Here is a 22,895-nt window from a genome sequence, read left to right as displayed (position 1 = left end):
CCTGTGGCCTATTTATGTGGATGGCATTCATCAGTGTGGCAGGAAATATTAAACAAGTGCTAGACAGTTATTAGTTCTCCTCAAGCAGAAGTCCTTCTATTCCTATGCCATGGGAAAAATTCACTTGGTATTTGCTTTCTTGCAACTGTTCTGCTGTTCATAATTTGATGGAAAATTGATTAATCACACATTTAACTCAATGCAAGATCTTCTGCACTGTAATAAATTATGGCCATTAATCAATAAGTACAAAGTAATTCCAGGAGTCTGGAGACATGCTGGTTTCTAATAGAAAAACTTGTGCTTAGGCCTTCTTGCCAGTGACCACTTCATCTGAGGTATTTTGCACCTGCCTCAATCCAATTAGATGACATAATTAATGAATCTCAATGCAGTTGATAATTTGTTATACAAAGGAAAGAATGTTTTGGCACATCTATTAAGTCCTGATGTACAAATCTTTACAAAGGGGGGAATATGAGGAACCCAAGAGGGGAATGTACAACCTCTGCTACGGCAGAGGAAATGTCTGTTTATTCCAGGGCACTGAGTCTGGAAATTCCACCGAACTTTAAAATTCACATGTTTCCTTCTCCTGTGTATAAAGGGAAACTAGCTGTGTGCAGAAGTCTTCCATGCCATCTTGTTTCTTTTATGACAAATTAAATGGTACGATTAGAGCAAGTATTCAGGAAGTGTTGTTTCCCAGGCAATCTAATCAATGTGTCCGTGGTTGAGTATCAGTTACAGTTTTACATATCGCAATCCAGTTGCACCTGTTATATACAGCTAACATATAGGCACTCAATAGATTTTGGTGAGAGAAAGAGTGTGAAGATAAAAAGAACCAGTCTGCTGCTAATTCTGTCACTAGGAGACGCCATGAGCAGATTTTATTTAGAGACTTTGAGAAACAATTAGCTGAGGATTATAGGACTAAAAGGTCTTTACTAGCTGTACCTGGAAAATACTTTGCCCATTTAATGCCTTCTAAGCTGTCATTGTGCTTGAACTTCAGTCCCAGTGATTAATGAAAAGCTGCAGGGCACAGCTAGAAGCTAAAGTCTCAATTATGAAAAAGCAGTAACTAGTTTAATGTGCTGATGCTTTTATACTTAAACTGACAGCTGTGAAAAATGGCAATATTTCCAATCATGCTTTAATAATTTATCATTAATTTATTGGCATGTCCAACACACTTTACTCCTACTGTTCTTTTTCTCCTTTTAGGCTCATGGCATTTCAACATTGAAGAGCGAAATCTGTGCAAATCTCTAAGGATGAACCTCCTTATTGTGCCTGAGTGATTACTGTTTGCAGGCAGTCAGTATTATCAAGTAGTCCACAGTTTATCGACGTAGATCGACTATGAACATTTTTGTGGGCTGTGATACATGAACATGTATCATTAGCTGTTGCTAAATCACTCTAACTCCATCAACTTCAGTGGAGTCAGACCAACTGAGAACACAGACGGCTTTGTGGGATGGGGGGCAGTTAGCCTCATGCAGGCAGTCTTCGTTTGTCAGCCCAGCAAGCTCTCTGGATGGAGAACAGGAGCTGTCTAAGTGCTCTAAATCAAAAATTAAATTTGGAAAGTGTCCCTTTTGAAGAAGGCAGTCAGAGTCTCACCTGCAACGTCTGTGGAAACATTATTATGCTTCCTACTGAACATTCGAATTGCTGCAGCTAAGCCAATTTAAAACAGCTGAAGAGCTACAATGCATATATTTTTGGGATATTCTGAATTTTTTCTTTCCTGTTTTGGTGCTCCCTGCTTGCTCAGGGAGCTTTCTCTTGATTTGGTGTATAAATAAAGGGAGAGAAACAAAGTCAAATAATAAAATCTTGTTTCAGTACAATTTCCGTGCTGAATTTAGTTTGTCATGGTTCCTGGCTGTTCCCAGGTCTGCTATGGACTAGACAAATGCTCACAAAGGTGAACAATTATGAACTTCAGAGTTCATTATTGCTTTTTTTGATAGCAGAATTTAACCCTGTTTTATTTTTCATCTCATACTCCTGCCATTTAGAAAAGCTTAATAATCCAAGCAGGAGTGACTTCAAGCATTTTTTTTTGACACAAACCCTCAGTCTTATTTGTAGCTTTGCATACATTTCTCTTTGTGTAATAGCTGACACTGCTGAGGTCTTGGTGATACTCAGTTGCTGTTATTTTTTATTGGACCTGATGACTCCTGAGCTTTTTTGCAAATCTCATATAACCCTAAATGGTAGCTGAACTCTTCTTGACAGCCTGGTTGTGCTGATGGTTGCCTATTCCTGGATTGAAAAGCAGCCTGGCCAAACAGTAGGAAAAGTTATTCTGAACTGTTTGATGTAAACTATTACAAAACTGCTATCTGGCTGTCGTTCATGAACAGACTGAACAGGAGAAACATGGCTATGAAAGAATATTAATACCAATTGATGTGACATCTGTAATGGTCTAGCAAGTATAACATATTATATTGGTGGACTGTTCACAAAAATCTGCAGTGCGTCCAATTTGAATTGATGTGATGGAAAGGACTTGTCAAGTAGTTTGTTCCATAGGTTGAGAATTTGATGTTTCCTATTAAAAAAAAAAAAAAAAGAAAAAGAAAAGAAAAAAAAAAAAGAAGATATATTGCCTTTGTTTGTATTTGCGTTTGGAAATTTTTGTTTGAAGTTTGAAGTTTTGATCATTTTGATAATTCTCTTCCGTGCAGACAGAGTTTATACTAATTAGTTAACAGTTCAATTATTATCAAAGGGAGTTTTGAATGAAAAGGAACCAAGTTACCAGCCCTGCCCTAACTACATCTTTGAGCACCAAGTGTGGCACTTCATTAGGAATCCTGGAAATGGGCTAAGGAAAGTGAGTCATTAGTAATACTTATGTCTACTACTGTTCCTTAAAGGAATTGGATATCTCTTTTGAGAATTACTACCTGGAAAAGAAAGCGTGTTCTAATCCACATTATCTGTTATGCTGTGGACCTAATACTGTCTTTTAGCAACATGTGAGAGAGTGGAGAAATAAAATACAACATATACAAGTGGCTAAGATGCAAAAGGAGGTTTACATCAGTTTATTGCTGGATGTACAGACATCCACCAGTGATCACTCTCTTATCACTCTGCTACCCTCTATTTTTCAGGCTCCTAGTTTGAGGCTTGATTACAGCAATTTGTGGAGGATGTATGCAAACCAATTCTAGCTACTAATTGAAGGAACTCTACTAATTAGAAAAGGCTATGGAACAAGTAACAATTGGCAACAAGCGCGGGGTCATTTTCTGTATTGAACACCCTTTGTAAAGTGACTTCTAACTTGAACAAATTTATCATTAGATTTTTCTGGACTGGAGCCAGATTTTGAAAAAACATTATTCATGTTGACTTTATTGCACTTCTAAGAATATTTGATATTTTCATTAAAACCCCAACTCCTGGAGCTATGTTTCCATTAAGAAAAATAAAAAATAAATTTCACTGCTCCTTGATTGAGGAGAAAGGCTTCAAAGCATGTATCCCAAAGGCCCAACTAGAGAAGGCAAATAAAAAAGTGCCAAATTTTATTTTTGATTTAAATATCACCTTTCTCAAAAGTTTCAATATCTCTTGGGACTGGCAGCGATTTCTGAATGTTCAAAGTTAGCAATACTTTGGCACAGATACCAATATAACTGCTAACATAGATTAGGTTATTCTTATTAGGGCAACTAAATGCAAAGATCACAAGACTCAGCTCTTAGATCTAGTCCCTTTATAGCACCTCTTGGTTGGCACATGCTCTCTATAGATTGATTCATCTCTTCGCTGAGACAACCATTTAAATCAGAGAGAAATCAGTTTTGTAAGACATTTCTTTAAATTACCTTCTCAGAGACCTCCAGTGCTTTCTCAAATTACTTTTTAAATAGGGATCTGTGTAATTGGGTAGACACTGATTATCTAGTCATCGGCTGGGCACCCCAGACCTTCTCTAACACACCTCCCCGAGAGCAAGGCTAGTAGCTGGCTGCTGGAGGGCTGTATCTCAGGATCCCATCTGTGGGATAGGTGGCCATAATGGAACTTTATGCCATGGTACTGTGTAAGGTCCAGATGAAACTGTACCATTTCTGTTAGAGTAGCTTTCTCTGTGTGCCAGCGTGTGTGCATGTTTACAAGAATGCATGTGTGCATTTTTACAGGAACACATCTAACTTTATGTATAACATTCCGTGTATTTGCATTAGTCCTCAAGTCATAAAATAAAAAACATGTTAATTTCATGTTTGTCATCTTAAATACCCTTTCTTAATAAGCTTAAACCTCTTACACTTATACCTGTGCTTTATCTCTTCCCAAGCGGCCCCTGCTTCCTAAAAATAGTTCCTTTCCAGTATGAGAGCGTATCTCCTCCTCTGCTGCTGAATTGGATAAGAATATTGTCCATTCTGCAATAGAGGGATTTGTCTCACTTTCCCACTGCCTTAGTGAGGTATTTTTAGCAGCTATTAATGTTAACTTAATCCAAATATTATTTACAGTAGAAGCACCAGATATCTTAATAATGTCATTTAATACATATAAGTCTAGAAAATGCTGAAAATCCAGTCCTACTGCCACTTTGATAAGGTCAAGTATTTTCTATCAAAATTCTGTAGCTTTGGAATTCAATACCAGATGATGTGTCTCAGGTGCTGTGCAGGTACAGAATGAAATTTATTTAATTAATGTGATCCTTCACAAAGTACATGTAACAAAAACAAGAAAAAGATACCACACATTCAAGGCTTCTCAGCAGCCTCACTGGTAGAGACTGCTTTAGGATCTAGTTTAACTGTGATCTTCATCTACCATAGCCAGCACTGTCTCTGTGGGTATGGCTGCCTGACTGCAATATTGCTGTGAATAAGCATTCATGCTACTGAAAGTGTTGTCTTGATGGACTTTTTAGATTAGCCTAAGGTGTATTATAATATCATGACAAAGTACCAGTTTGTCTGTGACTTCTGAAGGTGTCTAAGCACCCTACAACACAAATATAATCTGCAGCTTGTGCCAAACACTGCCAGATTTCATAGTGACCTACTTTCACCGAAAGTTAAAACCACTTAGATGCTTTCTCAGCATCTCTGTTACTGTCACAGTGGGGTTAGAGCTACACATGCAGTTCTGCTAGGGAAGTGTGCTTTGGGCTAAAATCTCAGAGCAAATATAACAGAGTGGTGGTCTTCCAATTAATTTCAACAGATCAACCTCAGTTGCGCTACATGTGATGTGAGAAGTTCAGAACCAATAAACAGTAGAAAGCAAAGGACTGTGTGTCACCTTGGTAATGAGTAATGGGGGCTGTAAGTGGGAGTCATGCACCATGTCAGAAAGCTCCAGCCCACTAAAGGCACGTTAGGGTTTGGCCTCATGTGACACACACAGCTTGCTTACGAAGTGGCAAGCCAGAATGCCACTTATAAGGAAAACCATGTCTACCATTTTTCTCCAGCTGTGTAGTTCCTCATTCAATACACTATTTACCCAAACTCTAGACCTCAGGTAGAAGATGGGCTTTCCTGCCCAACTAGAAAGCAACATCTAACCATTCCTAACTCAAGGGGACGTTTGGGGTTTGGGCTCTAGTGGTAAGAATAACTGGGCGCTCCTTCCAACTGCCGATGCTGCACCTCCTGGCTTCTTCCTCTTTGTAACTCAACAGCTTGTTCTTCCCATAGTGATTGTTCTACCTTTGTATTGCCTTCGTGTAACCATATTGTAACTTTACTCCTAGCCCAGATTCCCAGTGTGGGGACTGTGGAGACTGCTTTCTTCCAAGCCCTGGCCCAAGTGTCTTACACAAATATTATTTCATGGTAGGAAGTGGAGGGAGCAGCCCACTTATTCTTCAGCTTTTATTTCTCCATTGTCCTTCCCTCAAAAGTGAATCCAGCCTGAAACTGTTAACTTAAAACCCCATTTCATACAATAATCGTTCAGAGAACAACTTTTGCGCAAGCTGAAGTCATGTCTGGCCACGCTGTGACACTGAGACCCATCCTGGATGAATAGAAGTGATCATGTCTGGCCCAACTTGGAGTGTTACATGCTGACCCCACAAGGAAAGATCTTGCATGGCTTAGATTGCCAGTTAACATTTACTACATGACAGAAAAATTGGTCCCTTTTCTTCTTAAATAAAAAGACGGCACCAAATCTGCACAATAAGTCAGGGACTCTCTGGTAGACCCTGCAATGGGGAGGATGTACTCTAAATTGAAATAGCAGTGGTGAAAAGTGAAAACTTGTCTTCAATGCAGACTGCTTAAATACTCAGAAGTCTAGGGATAATATGTGCTCTGACTGATGTATTGAAGGCACACTCCCAGTACCAGGGTAGTGTGATGGGAAAGATCAATTTAAAATGTCTAGGGCAGGAGCACATCATTTGATAGACCTGCTTTAGGTGTATAACAACTTGGAAAGTTATCTCCAAGTTTTGATAATCACTTTAGCTTTTAAGACTGCCAATCTGTTTCTTAACTGTTCTTTTTAGTGTGAAAAAGTCTCCCATTTCTATTCTCTGCCCTATATACTTGGGTCAGGAAGTGAACATCCTATTTTTACAGCTTTGAAGCCAACTGGCTATATAAGCAGCTGATTTCTTCACAGAATTTTTTTTTTTTTTTTTTTTTTTTGCAAGAGGAGCCCTCACTATTTCTCCAGTCTCTACCTTAAAAGAAATAGGGCAACACAACTAAGAAGATTCACAGTTTTACCTGCTGAAGGGCATTATAGTTAATGGTATTCATCCTGACCATGAACTGCTAATGTTATTTAAACTGTGGCCCAATTTGAAAAAAAAGTTATTTAAAAATATATTTTTTTCAATAACAGATAACAGAATAAAATATATTAAAGAAACATTCTGAATTTCCCACTAAATGTGAATGCAGCACTTTTTGTTTGAGAGTTGAATAAGCTTTTGTTTGTTTTGAACAGTCTTGCTTCAAGAACTCATGGAAAGCACATTTGAATCTGTCTTATTACAACTTCAGGCTCAATTTTGACTTAGGAAGAGTACTGGAGAAGCAAGATTACAGGGACTAACTCCTGTCTGGGACAAAGGCAGCCAACGCTGGAACCACATTTTGTTCTTACAAACATTATTAGCAGAAATTCTGTTTCTTGGGTAAAATAAGTTACTTACTCAGCTTCAAGGTACATTTCTGTAAACACCAAAACAGGAGATTTCTTCCAAACAACTATTTTGAGGAAAGAATTGTGAGGAGTTATCTTGGAAAGCAAATTAGGGAAGACAGTTTTTAATACCATTTTAATGTATGCAAACACAACATATGACAGTAACATTGCATTACTGTGTAAAACAAGTCATCCAGATTTATATATTGAATTCTCTGTTAGTAGTTAATCTGCTGCTGGCCACCTGGAGAGGAGGAATGGAAAAGCTTCCTTTTGATCTCTTTTCTGAAATGACCTTTAAGGGTGAAAAAAAAATAAAAGAAAATAAATGTGAATGAACCTTAAAAGGTTTGGTGCAAATATTCTGTTGGGAACTGTTTGGTCCTTTAAAAAGATGTCCGTATAGGACATAAAATGTATGAAAGACAGTAACATCTGTGCTTTAGGTCAAGAAGGCTCATCACCCATTAATGTAACTCAGCTAACTTCTTACAGGTCATTGAGACATGGTGTTGGTCTGGTAGATTACTTTGTGAGTACTCTGTGTCTGAGCTGAGAAGGACAGGCTTGAATATGGAAATGAAGGGTTAGTGGGAAGGACAGCAATTTAAACTCTGCTATGCAATACATCCCTTCTTGACAAGGGTTATCATTAAGTTCCAGTGTTTCTGTGCCCCCTACGTGGTATATGCATCCCTGTGCCTGAATTTTTTGTCTTTATCTTGTACCTGACTGTTGGTTTGGGTCCATGACACTGGTAGGAATACAGCCCTAACCACGATTTATACCCATTTCAGTTGGAAGAGGCCAAAGCAAAGCTCCTTCAGTCTTGCCCGAACCAGTATACATTAAAGATTCTCCCATGCATGGAAATAAACCTGTTTGCACCTTACATTATCTTTATTTGTAAATGAAGACAGATGTCTGAAAATCATGCTCATGACCTCTGAGTGGGCAGAGAGAATTCTGCCTATTATACCTCTCCGTTTTCCTATGATGCTGAATTTCTCAAACTGTCTGTAAAATCTCAGGTTCTCCTCTGACCCTTGCACATACCCAGACACCAGGAAGACATATGTCTTAATGGATAATGGCTCCATTGTGTGAATACTGTCAGTATCATATCAATGTGACATAAATATAGCAAATTAGCCGTATGCTACTTACATCAGAACTGCTTCAGCTCTTTGTGTGGAATGGAAAAGGGGCAAGTGAAAGCTCTCTGAAGCAGCATGAGTCTTTTCCTTTTTAAAACAGTGCTTCTGTGAGAAACTGCACCAACTTTAGATTTGGTACTCATTCAAGAGTGAGTAAGCAAGAACTAGGGTTCATAATTCACCTAAGCACTTGGAAATTGGTACTTTGGCAAAATTTTCCTTAAGGAATGCTATTGCCAGCCTTGACCAAGCACATGTGAAAATGAGACATTTCTTGTGCATATATCACTGTGTGCTTCTGTCCCTGCCACTACTGCCCTCCATAAAATAGCATCTTTCATGACTAAATGTACAGTTTAGTTAAGGAAATTATTTGTAAATAAATTAATTGGAGTCTTCAAAACTAAACTGAGTTCATTCTTACTGCATCTTTATGGGTTTCAAAAAATGGATGTATTTATTCTCCTGAATCAGAAAATTTTAACGGTGTCTGTTTTTCTCTTCCAGATATTTGCTCGATAGTGCAGCCATTGCTAAAGGATAATACTGCTTTTGTCACTCAAGAAATATTTCAAAATGATATTCTGAGAAGTGTTAGAAAAAGCAACAAATGAAACATTTTAATATTTTCTTCCCAGATGCATTTCCCAGTTCTAGATTATTAATTTTGATTAATATCAAAACATAGAAATAATCAGAAAATACCCAATAACTTCTAAAACTAAAGGTGCTTTGGAATTTGTGCATTTTTCTGGAATGTGAAGGTAACAAGTGTTATGAAAAAAGTTCATAAGCTTTTTGGAACTTACATCCCCCCTAAAGCACAATTCTGGGAAACAATGAATGTGCCAATATCTGGTAGTGTGTAATCAAAAATGACACAATACTGGAAATGAAATGTAGGCGATATTTTCCCAGAAAAATATCAAATACTGAATACACGTGTTCTGTTTTTTTGCAAACACTTGAATGTACATTTCATAAGCTTGTGTTAGATCTCTCCCTGCCCCCCCTTTCCTGGGAACATCTTTAAACAATGGTTTTCAACAAGTCACTTTTTTCAATTTTTCAGCTGTAAGGTATCAGATTGCACCAGTCTGATTGCATGTGTGTTTTTCTACACAAGTCAACACCGAATGCATGAACAAATTACTAGGGTGTATATTTAAAATCTAAGTGATAGAAATAAAACACTGCAATAAAAATTTCTCCAATAGTGATAAGTAGACTTATAATAATGTCTCTAAAATAGTAAATACACTTCTGTTTTCAGAGCAGCTCTGTTGTGATGATGCAATTTGTATAAATTTTGCCAGAGAAGAACTTTGAACAAATATGTTGCGGATTAGTCCAGTGACTTTTTCAATATGTGAGACTACTCATGGAAATGTTTTTGGAAAAGCGCAGAACTTCACAGACCCATTTTTCCCTTCCAAAATACTAGCTATGTTATACAAACATTACACCAATATGAGGCTTTACTCTTGCTATTGTCCCGTTATACTTTAACTCTTAGGCATCTCTGACTCATAGCAGTGATTTTACTGACTTTGGTGGTTTTGTTTATTTAAATGAATTAAAAGCATATATTTGATCCATATTAGAGGTCTGCACTTCTGTGATATCTTGACTTCAGATTTTCAAGAGTATGTGACAGTATGAAGAAATACAAATCTGATTAGCCAAAAGTATCCGTCTCCTCACTTCAGAAATTATGGCAACCCAGATTTGTGTATTTGTGTTGGACCAACAATACCTGTATCTTCTTCCTAGTAAAAGGTGCACAAAACTGGTTATCCTTTGGTTTTCCACCAGCTTCCTCACAGAAGTCAGCAAGAACCTTTGTATCTATCTGTAAATGCACGCAATGCTGATAGCGCCAATCCACAGAGATAAAGAGAGGGCTACAGGTTTCCCTCCCCTTTGTCGCCACTTATTCTGACTCACTGGACAGTGGATAAGCCTCACAGCTCACGGGATGGCTCCTTGCTGCAGGAGCATGCAAAGTGCTCTGAAGGGCCACTGGGCTGTTGAGTTCCCCGGTGTTGAGGAGTACTGTGAGTGATGCAGCCTTAATGAAGGAAAAACGTTTCTCAGCCTTGTCTGAGAGAGCATTGGCTTAGTCACATCTTTTGCTAAGTATAATTCATATGGTTTAATTGTTAGGTGTCCTTTAATGACCAGAATTATGCCTGTATTAAAAACCTGTGCTTCTGGATTATTTCTATGGTGTCAGATGTGCAGCTACCTGCCCAACATACCCTGTATTCTACCTAACCCCCCATCTTACCTAGAAATGATTCTGATGCCTCAGGAGCTTCTTGTTAGAACACCAAAGTAGATTGGATGACATTAAAAAGAAGAAAAGAAGTATTAGGTAAACTGGCTCTTGCATTTTGCAAAATACAGCATTGAATTTAAACATGATTCTTTGGTTCTGTCCAGCAAGGATTGACTGGTTCGAAGATTTCCCAGCTTCTAACGCCAAGGCTTTCTGAACCATGAGGAGGGATGGCCACACTTCAAATGCTAATAAAAATTATAATAATGATCATGTCAATAATAAAGTACCAGTACTCTGTGCAGAGATTATTTGAGACTTGTCTTATTTAATAGCTGAAACAAAACAAAGGTTAATTTATAGCTCATTTGTATTTTCCCTGCTCAAGCCCATGCTCAACCAATTGTACTCCTTCACTGTGGCTCAAGGGAAATTTTGCCACTGCTTTAATGGAAACAGAACTGGTGACCTAGAACCTGTTCCTCTCTGGCATTACTCTGTATTCAGTTGAAATCTGTAGTGTGGATACTGGTGTAAAACTGCATTAACACCCCAGTGAAACAGGTCCTTAATCCCCTGCATCCATGCAAATTGTGTAGACCTCAGTGAACTGAATATTCAAACTTCTTATTTATGCTCAGAAAAGGGAAAACACTCCCATAGTTCATTCCCATAATAAATGTGATGGGAAAATAATTCTATGGGGACAAACATTGTTTGGTTTGTCATGAGACACACTTGACAGTTACTGCTTTGTCCCTTTTGTGCTATTGCAATGCAGTTATAAGATTATGCCATAAATCTGAAAGACTGTTTTGCAAAGTTCGTATCTGCATTTGCTACCTTTAATATTAATAGGAGAATATCTTTAAAGTGAGTAAATTGAGAAAGTGGCTGAAACTATAGTTTATAAAAGAAGATTAGTGGGTTTAATATGCACTGGAGAGTAAAAGAAAAATCTTATTACTGTATGGAGAAATTACCTCATAAAGAAGCTAATACAGCAGGCTAGGGAGTAATTTTTAACAAGGTTTTTATGATGCACAAGTGTAGGCAAGTTAATGAACTTATCTTTCTAGTTATTTTCAGATTGTAACAATGCATTTCTTTTCAGTTCCTGTGCTTTAAAAAGTAAAACACATTTAATCACTTACAATAAAACTAACTCATTAGTTTGATAAATCAAGTAAAATCCTATACTGCTCCTGTTGTGGCAGTACTGCTTAGAAACTAGATCAGGTGAAAACATTAAGTATAGAACAGAGGAATCTACCAGGTTTATTCATTATTGGAATTAAGAGGTGTCACACTGACAGGGAATGTTCACTTTTGGAAAGACCTGCTCTGGTCTCCGCAACAGAACTTAGGAAATAAAAACTAAAACAGGGACTCAGGCCAAGATCTTGTTTTAACAATTCCACTCTTTGCAAAATAGCCATGTGGTCTTTGACATTCATAAAACAGACATCTGAAGAATGTCACATCCAACAGCAAAGAAACCACAGGGGGGAGTTGGTAAATACAGAATGTCCATCTGTCAGCACCCCAGCATGGCATGCGTAGGTATTGTTTAGGAGGAGCATGTCCACATTTTTCTGCCCAAATGCAAAAGACAGACTGCTGAGTAAAACAGTTCAATCTTTATATTGATTAGAGAGATGTGCTTTCCTACCATACAACAATGACTGTACTTGAAATTAATTCAGCAGCACTCTAAAGGAAAGACTGAAGGTTGTCAGACACTCACTGTAGGTTTTAATACAGACGTCCTAGAACAGAAATAATGTGGACATACCACAACAATTTGACACTACAATAGGGCATTTCATCGAGAGCTTATCAGAACTTCATCTAGACCACAGTCATGTAAGCCATGGTTATGTTGAATGTTAGCATTATTCACAGCTTCCATTGTGTCACGGGATGGGACAACCTTCCCAGAAGCACACTGAAGGGAAGAGAGGAGTAAGCTGAGAAAACAAGCTATTGCTGATCAACTAATTGACATAAACGGATGAGTTTCTCCTTTGCTGATGAGAACATTCTCCCAGAGATGTGGAAGAAAAAGAGCGGCAAAGAGCGGCAGCAGGAAGCTTTCTGCTCTTACAATACTCTGAGAGATGAGCAAGTTGCATACTGCTCAAGGCGTTTGAGTGTCTCCACACCCTTGTTAAAGGTCACAGGCAGCAATCTTTACTGCCCTGAACCAATTAATCTAAGAAAGCTTATGGATGGTGGGAAACTGGAGTTGTCATTACCACTGCATTTACCTTGTGGTGGAGAAGTATTGGTTCTCCCAAGTCACATTTTGTGGTTTGTACACTGATGCTGATCTAGTGAATACAGCTAAAATGACTCATTTGTTATTTAGTGTTCACTGGTGTCTTTTTCTGTTCAAAGCAAATAACCTCAAATATTTTTAAGTTGCATCTATATACTGTGACAAGCACAGATCTATAGAGAGGTCTATCTATCCATCTGTCTATTGAAGGGCCTTTTGAAAGAATGTTTGACAGTGGTTTTCCTGCTTCCCCCTTTTATGGCAGACTGTGCTGCTGTCTTTTTTGGGGACCAGGATAACACAATCTTTACTGAGACCTCCTTTGAATTTATCATTCTACAGGTAATTTTGGCTTTGAGGGAAAAAAGTTCTCTCTTTTACTTTTTCCTCAAGAAAAGTTTATAGCTCTGAGAAAATGCTGTGAACTGCTAAAATGCAATATCTGAAAATATTAGTGGAACGAGGAATCCTATTTTCATCTTTCTGATTCTAAGATTCACTTTCCTCTGTCCCCATCCAGCCTTAATGTCAACATTTTGATACTACATGTTTAATCTTTAGAAGGCATGATGGCTGTGTAGTATAGATGACCCTGATCTTAAATTAAAATTCAAATTTATCCTGAGTTATCCCAAATTCAAGCCACCTCAGTCATTAAGGTTGGTGTGACCTTGACTCTGGTGTTTAGACCTGACCTCTACAGGTTGTTGACATGGCAGTTGCTGGATGTCCCTGAAGTGTAGGCTTATATCAAAATGATGTGATTCAGTCTAATCACTGACTTCTTGAGAAACTTCTTAAATCAGAATTGACTGGAATCTGAAATAAGTAGCTGAAGGAGGAGAATGAGGACTGTTGTTTTGCTCACTGGGATTTTGACTCTGTTACCCGATCATGGCATCCCAAGTTTATCTCCCTCTCAGTGACACTGAACTTGTCTTTCAGTGAAAATTTTATATGAGGATGAGATTCCACCACCACTTTTGTTACTCTGTGATGTATCTGTGCCTTTTATTTCAGCTTGACAAAGACTGGTCTTTAAAATATTTTTTTCTGAATTAAAAAAGGAAATAAATTGTTGGTGATTTTTTTCCAAATTAAAAAAAAATAAAATTAGACACTGTGAATTCTGCAGTCAGAGGCAGCAGTGAGAAGGTAGAAGATATTGATCATCTGTGATTAGAGAAAAACTCTTTGTCAGATGATGTGACATATTTGTATGTAACACTGAAACCTTACTGAAAGATGGGCCAACTTCTGGTGTCAGTAACCTTATGCAAATGTAAAGTAATTACAGTGCAGACCAACAAGTTCCTCTAGATTTATGTCACTCCTTCCTCTTTAAATCAGAACATCATCTGGGAAAGATACAATAATTCTAGTGCAGTGTTTGCCCAGGAACAGATATTCCAATGGACACAGATGTCACTGTGACATTTTTTTTTCACACTAGCTATTAAAGTAAGAGATCCTCTTTAGACTGTATAGATTAATTAGTCAAGACACCCAGTTCCAAGACCAGCCAACCCTTCTGACAAAGAAAAGCTGCATGATAAGATCAGGTAGAAATGGTGTTTGAAGTATCACAAGAACATGCCTTGACTTTCAAATTTAATGGATTGAACTTGGAGAGAAATATTTGAAAAACAATCTTTTTGTAAATCTTAATATTTTTGCTCCAGAAGATAGGGATATGCGAATAACTTCCCAATAAAATGAACATAACATCCAAATAAACAAGTAAAGCATAAAAGCTTTGCCTTGCTTTTTTGAATCTGCAAAAAGTAACAAGTTCAATTTGAGAGGTGGGAAAAGCTGTCCTGTCATTATTTTGACCTGAACTTTTGTCTGTCCATGTTCAGAAACAGATGCTGGTTTCCCAGGCACAAACTGTCAAGCATCATGGGAAAAATGGCAAACATTTTTCCACCAAAATTTGCTCATATTCTGAAAAGTGATTGCATCTGCTGGGCTTGCCTCATTTTTGCATATGTTTTGCACAAATAACTCAGCTTCACTGGCTGAAACCTTTTCAGGAAATGAAATTCAAAGAGCTATGTTAAAAGCTGTCATCAAAAATGTCAGGTCTCAGTTTGCAACAGGGGTGTGTTGACTTGCCCATGTTCCCAGTGCACATGCTGAGGGGCAGGGGGGAAGTTGTTTGTGGCATAGATGGATGGTACGTGGTCTTAATCAGTGCAAGGAGGGAGCCGATGCCAGGCAACTTCATTGACCGCTTACCTCTTAACGACATTTTTTATCTTGAAATATTAATGACCAAGCCATAGCACAGAAAAACATGAACTACCGTGATTTAATTTATTGTGTGCCCCATCTAAACTTGCAGCCACTCCTACCTTAGTGATTCAAGCTTTCTGATGTTGGAAGGGGGCTACTAACAAGACTCTTCCAGCGAACAGGTGGAGGCACCACTCGTACTTGCCAATTGGCCATCTGTCACTCTAACTGATCATTTTGCAATAATGATATAGCAGTGATCAATTTTGTGATATTTCTGGTAGGGGAACATGCTTGGGATTTACCTTATAAGCCAAAAAGAGAACCAGCAGCACATCTTGGGAAAATGCCATGGAAATTGTGTTTTGTGTTGCACAATGTACTGCTGGGGTGCATTGTGTTGCAGGAAGAGCTGAGCTTGCAGAGACAAGCTCTAGATCTAATGTTATCAGGAAAATGATGGCCAGTAGAAGGAATTTGTTGTGTCAACACAATGCCCAGGATAAGGCTGTCAGAAACCAAATGTAGAGCAAGGATAAGAAAACTTTTAACATCGAGTGCTATATAAGAATGGACACAAGCCAGGGGATAAAAGTATGTACTCAGAAGAGGAGCACAGAGCAAACTTGAACTCAACCATTGTTAAAATGTTAGAGAACCTTCAGTACAGAATAAATCTGACATAAGAGTTGGAGACAGAAATGTGAGAATTGCAGAAAGTCAGAAATGAAAAGTTAACAGGCATTCACAGCTCTGAAATCTCACATCATGGACAGCAAAGGGAGACCTGCAAAAGACAGGTGGCCATGAAAAAATAAAACCCTTTCATGGAAACTGTGCATCCATAGCAATGCAACATAAGGCAAAAAACCATATTGTTCAGAGCAGGAGTGAGCATTGCATGGCCCAGCACACCCTCTCCCTGGGTATCTGGAGCCCTCCTGGGGTGGTGGTGCTTTAGCCAGCAGGCCCTGACAGATGCTGTGGGGGGATGGGGGAGATGCTTTAGTGAAATCTGATTCTTTATCTTGTTCTCCAGCTTTTCCTGATAAAACCAGTTCAGATTCAAGGGACAGCTGAGTGCTCTTGCCCCTGCCAGTAGGACCATGGCCAGGGCTCATCTCACTGCGGGGCGACCATCTGCTGCCACTTAACAGCACAGGAAACCACCACTGAACAAAAGCATCCACTCCTACAGCATCCCACCTCCTGCAACAAAATGGAGGGGTAAAAGAAATAATACTATATAAAATATGATATACAAGGAAGAGAGGGAAGCAGACACTGTAGGTAAGGTTATTGGGTAGATTTCCCCTTGGATGCCACAAACAGATACAAGGACATTGTTGTGAGGCTTAATAGAGCTCAGGCAAACAAAGGGGAGCAAACAGCAACTGGGGTGGTAGAAGGTTGGAGAGAGGGAGTGCGGCCTCCCCCATCTGCAGAGAAATCCTTCTGCCATGATGAGATTTGATTTTGAGAGAAACTAAGCCTAGTGTAGGAGCAGACAGGGTGATGCCTTTCAACAGCATCACTCCTCAACAGTGCAGAATTTCCAGGTGATCCTCTGCATGCCCTGCTTGGCATTTTGGTGTTTCTGTCAGTCCATGTACATGCTCACATGCCATATTGCATTGCCACTGAATAAGGGATAGTGAACACCGAACACACACTGTGAATTTCACTTATCCAAAGATTTGCCTGATTATATAGCTACTCATGGTGAATTTGTTTTCTGTAGTCTTTTCTTGAGGTTTTTTTCACAAGGAAATTTGAAATCTTAATTTTGAATCAACAATGTGGGAAAGATTTGAAGTGAATAAAAAGGTACAACATTTGGTTTATTTAAAAAAGTCTACTTAAACCTGAGTTTTCTTTTTTACAGGAATGCTAAAAATTTTGAACTGGTCAAAACTTATCTAGGATGTGTGCCAGCAAATATATGGATATGAAATTGCCATCAATACAACCATACCCATTTATTGCATTTTGACTTTATAATCAGAGAGAAAAACAAATGCTTTATTGTGGAAAAATATTAAAGCATATAGAGCTTCCAAAGAAGTGGGTAAAAAGGTGCAGATGCACATGCTGAACTCAGGGGAACACTCAGTCGCTCTTCCCACCTATAGTGCTTGCGAACATCATGTTCACCCAGAAAAACTCTTCTGAAGGATAGACAGACAACCTGAATCTGCTGGGAAGCAGACTGGTCTGTCAGGGGCGCGTGAGGTGTTCCCGGGGAAGCCTATTTAGAAATGAGTTCTTCTGAGTGGCAAAACTTAACCAGGCACTCTGAGTGAACAGAGGCTTTCCAGAAACATCATTTCGGTATTCTGGAGAGCTATTTAGCTCACGTTTGGATTTATGACTTTCTTCTGACATAGTTTGATGTCTCTCCTGAAAGTAATGCTGAGATGATCCCAAGGCATGATGTGCCCTCAAACGCAATATAGGTGTTCACTGGATATACAGGGCAGATCTTTGGCACAGGAGCCTGAAAGTATTGAACAGAAAAGAGAAACTCTAAAGTGGCTGGCTTACTTTTGTCTTTCTTGCAGAAAGGGCATAGAAGGAAGTCAAGGTCTTCAGTTACCAGGTGTTTATTACCTGTGAAGCCATTGAGTCTGTTCTGCTTTTTGATTGTGACTTCATAATTTTATCGGAAAGTAAGGGCAGAAGCACCCCATTCAACAGAAGAAAAAATGTTCTGGGATAGAAATGCTGACAGCAAAACTCTAGGAACAGTAAAGATCTTGACCTGGAGTTAGTATTTTGCTGTTACGTTTTCAACTGTTGCTGAAGACTATCCTCCCCACCCCCTCTGCCCCTCCAGAAAAGGATATGAGCTTCAAGTACAAACCGGCTGTGTGTTTGCCATTCAGACCACGGTGGGAACTCCACCTGCTCACAGCCTTGCTCTGTTAAAAGCTACTAATCCTCATAAAACTGACCTTTCTGCTTTTTTTTTTTTTTTTTTTTCCCCCATCTCTAATTTCCTGCATTCCTCACACTCTATTCTCTCTTTGTCTAGAAACTCATCTTGGTCTCTTTTGAACACACTGATTCATAAACATATGTTCTAAGTTACCTCTCTTGTCTTTGGTAACGTATTCCACATGCTTACATGCCATTTTATGAAATAGTCTTCTTTAACCTTTTTATTTGCCTCAGTTTCCTAATGTTATTTTCTTTCATGATTTTTTCTTCATAAATATACTGTACAGCTAAACAATGATGATTTTAATAAAAAACCCCAAACCATGGAAGGCCTAATCCTTCTTTGACACATGAAAGTAAATTCTACCCTTAGTTACATTTGCGTAACACCAAAGTAGAAAAATCTCTCCACCTCCACAGGATTTTAATTTTGGTAAATCACCTTACTTTATGACTAAATCTTGACTTACAAAGTATCCAGGGGAAGCTGGGAGATATATTGAAAGTAATTTAGAAATTTATTTCTAAAATGAGAAATTTAAACATTATGTTCTGGTATAGTGTAGTGTCTTCATCTTTGTGTGCAATCATGCATGCTTGTGTGAACATGTGTTATATCTAAGGATAGCCATGCAAGTTGAATATCCCCAAAACAAAGTATCCTGCAGCTGAATTCTTTTTTTATTAGTAAGTGATTCAACTTTAATAATAAATGCAATTGGAATTGCAACAGGCAGAAAAATGTAGAATACAGAATTTCATAAAATCTTCATTAAAAAATAAATAAAAAGCAGCAGCAAATAACCCAAACAAAATAAATTCAGTTTTTAAAATCCTTGCACAGATATGCTGCAGAAGGAGGGATATGCAAAGGGAGAACAGAAAAAGGTCACTCCCTATCTTAAGCATTAACAGAAGACAGTAGAGTTGTATGAGTGTCACTGAAGGTGGAATCTGGTGTATTTTTTCCTGATAAAACAGGAATTAAAGGATGCAACTGACCCTGCAAAGAGAGACAGTCTATAACTCCAAAACCTAAGCACCTTTCACTTAGAAGACTCAAGGACCGAGAGATGATTAAATAAGTTCATTAAGATTCAGTTAGCCTGTTTTGCTTAACTTTGCTGAGGTGTGTGGTCCAGCACCTCTAGAACCTACTGTCTGCATACTCCAGTAACAGGGACACTAATACTCTAAACTGGTCCCCTTGTCAAAAGCAACACTCAAGAAGATAAATTACACAGCAGTAATTGTGTATTAAATGGCAACTGAAGTAACTTACATGAATTTCTGCTAAGGAACACATAGGTTGCAACCTATGCTTCCATTTATCCAAATCCTATGTGAAACCAGTCTGAAATCCAATTAAATGAATATCTGATAAGAGAATGAAGCTATTAAATGCATAAAAATCTGCCAGAATGCAATGATTGCTTTACCAGTGAAATAAAATGTGCTGAAAGGATAAACCTGTGGCAAACCAATTCATGGCATGTACCGAGCATGTTGTGGAACCCTCTCAAATGAATATGTGACAAAGGCATAAACATGAAAGAAATACACTGATTGTACACTAAGGCTGTGCATTTCAGAGAGATTCACCGTATTATCTTCCTTATTCATGTGGATAACAGGCTTACTTATGTCTTCAAAAATAATTCTTTCTATCACACTGCAACAATTCTAAGCATAGTGATAAATAGAAAGTATGAAAATGCTAATGTATAAGAGCTGGTGGAATTTTAAAGGATCAGAACTGAGCCAAATTTTCAGATGAGATTGCTTGACATGGAAAAAAACCTCAATGAATAAAAAAATGAACACAGTAATATGTGTATTGCATATTTATAGTTTGATAATTTGACTCTGAGATTTATGAAAATCCTTATCAGAGGTTTTATCCCTGTTGTATAGCTTACATGGTTTTGGCATCCTTTGCAACTTGCAGTTCATGAGCAACAATATCCAACAGATTTACAGGATTGGGTTTTTTTTTTTACACTTAAATTTAAAAGTGAAAGTTGAAGCATCAGCTGGCAAAACCTGCCTTTTGTCACTCAATTACAATATATGAAAAAAAATAGCATTATAAAAGTTTATTTTAAAAGGGACAATATTTTTCTTAAAATTAAGATGAAAAGGATCAATCATCTAATATTCTCAACTTCTGGGTGGCACTCTGTAAAAGTTGTCTGTAGCTATACCCATATCTATCTCTGTATAAAGATCTAACATCAAAACATGCAAAATAGGGACAATTTGTTTTTCATACAAACTTTCATAGGGTAGAAAGGTTTTTTTGCCTTTAATGAGCAATCTTTTTAAGGTGAAGTGCTACCTTATAATATAACATAACATAACTGACTATGTGGCTTCGTGGCTTAGTATTTTTTCCCAGATGACAGAAAGTAGGACAACGTTTATACATAAAATGTCCTTGTTCATTTTTTCTATAAAAGCAGTTTGTGTGTTTTGAAAATAACAGACGAATTTCTCAGAAGTATTTAGAGTTAGTGGCAAAGCAAATATCTGCTTATTTATTATTAGAGAAGATGTTGTAAGTGACTGGTAAGCAGAGCAGACTTCTGCTGGGTTGGACGTTGTAGCTCAAAGAGAGGTTTTAGCAAATGTTCTTGGAATAGAACAGCAGCTTTCTCAGAAAGGCTGGATTACCCAGAAATTTTGTCTGACACTACTATACATTTTCAGATTTCAAATTAAGCTTTTTTTGATATATTCAGACATAAGACAGACTTATTCAATGGCATCTGTATAGTTTAAAAATTCCGTTACTGTTGTAGTGGTAAAATGGTGCACTCAGGAACTGTATTTTAAGTGCTTAGGTTAATTTTCTAGCCAGACAAAGACAATAGCAGTTTCTTAGCACTTGCTAAGTACAAGTTAGTCTCCCTGGACTCATGGTGTTGACTTGCCATTCTCACAGATTTCAGCAGCTCTCATCACTTTCCTTTATTTCAGATAATATCCAGTTCCCCCCAGATCATACCTCTAATGCATGACTATTTCATGCTGAACATGAAATTCCTGGGACTCCATGAGATTTAAGAGCTGGATCTGCTGGTTGTGACCGTGGAACTGGACTCCAGCAGGCTACTGATGGGCAAAACCCTCATTAACACACCTCTCAGGCTCTACACTTCATGCTTTGATGTAATCAAATATATGAAACAGTGAAGTTCATGGCCAGGTATTTTTTCATTTAGACTGCAGAAAAGCATATGTAGGCTTCCTGCCTTCTCCAAAAGATGCATTAATTGCTCACATTATATTTTGAATTTCATAGCATCCAAGAACCAGAAAAAGCTGTATCTCATGGTATATTTCTATGGCCCCCGTACTGCATACCAGCTGAAGTCTGACAGGAACTCTGCATCAATAAACCATGCATGAAGAACTGCACCGTAGAAATAGGTAACACATCATCAGGTGGTGTGCCATGAGTTTCTGCTACAGTTTGGAAACATCAGTGCAGGCAAATATTCCATGAGGCATGAATAGGTCACAGGGTAACTATGAGCCACAAATATAACACAGGCAAGTGCATTCATGTGTGACAGGCAAGATATCTCCATAGGAAAGGCAAGCACTGTGCAAAGCCCTGGTGAGAACTCACTTGTACCACTATCTACCTGTCTCATGCCTCAGGTTCAAGAAAGATAAATTCCATCTAGAATGAAGGCAAACAAAGACAAAGCAGTCAATTAAGGGTATGGAGGGGCCTACGGAAGACTAGAAGGAACAAGAGAAAGGCTGAGAGGTCTACTATTGCTTTTGAAAGATATTAAGAATGAAGGCCAAAGGAGGAAAAGAGCTATTAAAGACAGTCAAGAACACAAACCAACTCAGTACTTCTTTCCAAGAGGAAGACGTCACCATCAACAATGTAGTAGCAAATGTCATTTGGTACATTGGTAAGAAATGCTGAGGAAATCCTGAATGCTCTCTACATCTCTGCAGAGTTCATGCAGAGAGAAGCAAACCCTTTCTTTCACTTCTGGCATCCCCACAACCAGATGAGTGCCTTGGTATAAATGCCCTTGTATACACAGCCTGAATGTACAGATGAATTTACAGGTACACCCAGCAGCTGCGCCCAGTGCATGGCCACCAAGAGCAGAGAGAGCCCCCTCGGCCTCCTGAGCACAAGGACTGCCTTAGGGCCAGTGCCCCAAAAGCCTGCCTCTGAAGGATGCTGGATGGAGGGGTGACAGACAGCGCCGCAGCGGTGGGGCTGCGGGGGGTCTGGTCACCCCCATGTCACATTCCACCACTCAGTCACAGTGCCCTAGGGCAGGATAAAAGGGGCATCCTCCTGTGTCCCACTGCCGACCTGTCCAGTTTTGCTGTTGGGACAGAGCTGGCCCAGAGGCAGCCTGAAGACATCCAAGAGGAGCTGGTGGAATTACTTGGAGGGGTTAGAGGGAGGAAGACTAGAGGCTGGGTGAGGCTGCTGGAGGTGAGGAGAACCACCGACCCTGCCAGTGCCTGAGGCTATCAGGCCTTTTCAGCTGGATCGAAGTGGCAAGATGAGGGAACTTGAGGAGCACTGCAGAGCTCACAATCCTCATCCCCTGCAGCGCCAGGGGCAGCAGCCATAAGAAATTGCATGCACTGATGTTGCCAGGACTCCCAGTGCTTTGGAGCACCCTCTGTGTCCTGCCAGGCACCGGAAGGATTTTTGCCCCCAGAGTGGATCAGGCTGGGATGAGGAGGCAGGTCTTGCTCACATGTGCAGGGAATAACCAATTCCCATCTCTGGGGAGAGAGGAGAGGAGAGGAGAGGAGAGGAGAGGAGAGGAGAGGAGAGAGG

This window comes from Athene cunicularia (assembly GCF_003259725.1).
Source record: "Athene cunicularia isolate RWA chromosome 9 unlocalized genomic scaffold, athCun1 chr9_part1, whole genome shotgun sequence".
Classification (NCBI taxonomy): domain Eukaryota; kingdom Metazoa; phylum Chordata; class Aves; order Strigiformes; family Strigidae; genus Athene; species Athene cunicularia.
The sequence above is the reverse complement of the archived record's forward strand: the minus strand, read 5'-3'. Positions refer to the sequence as shown.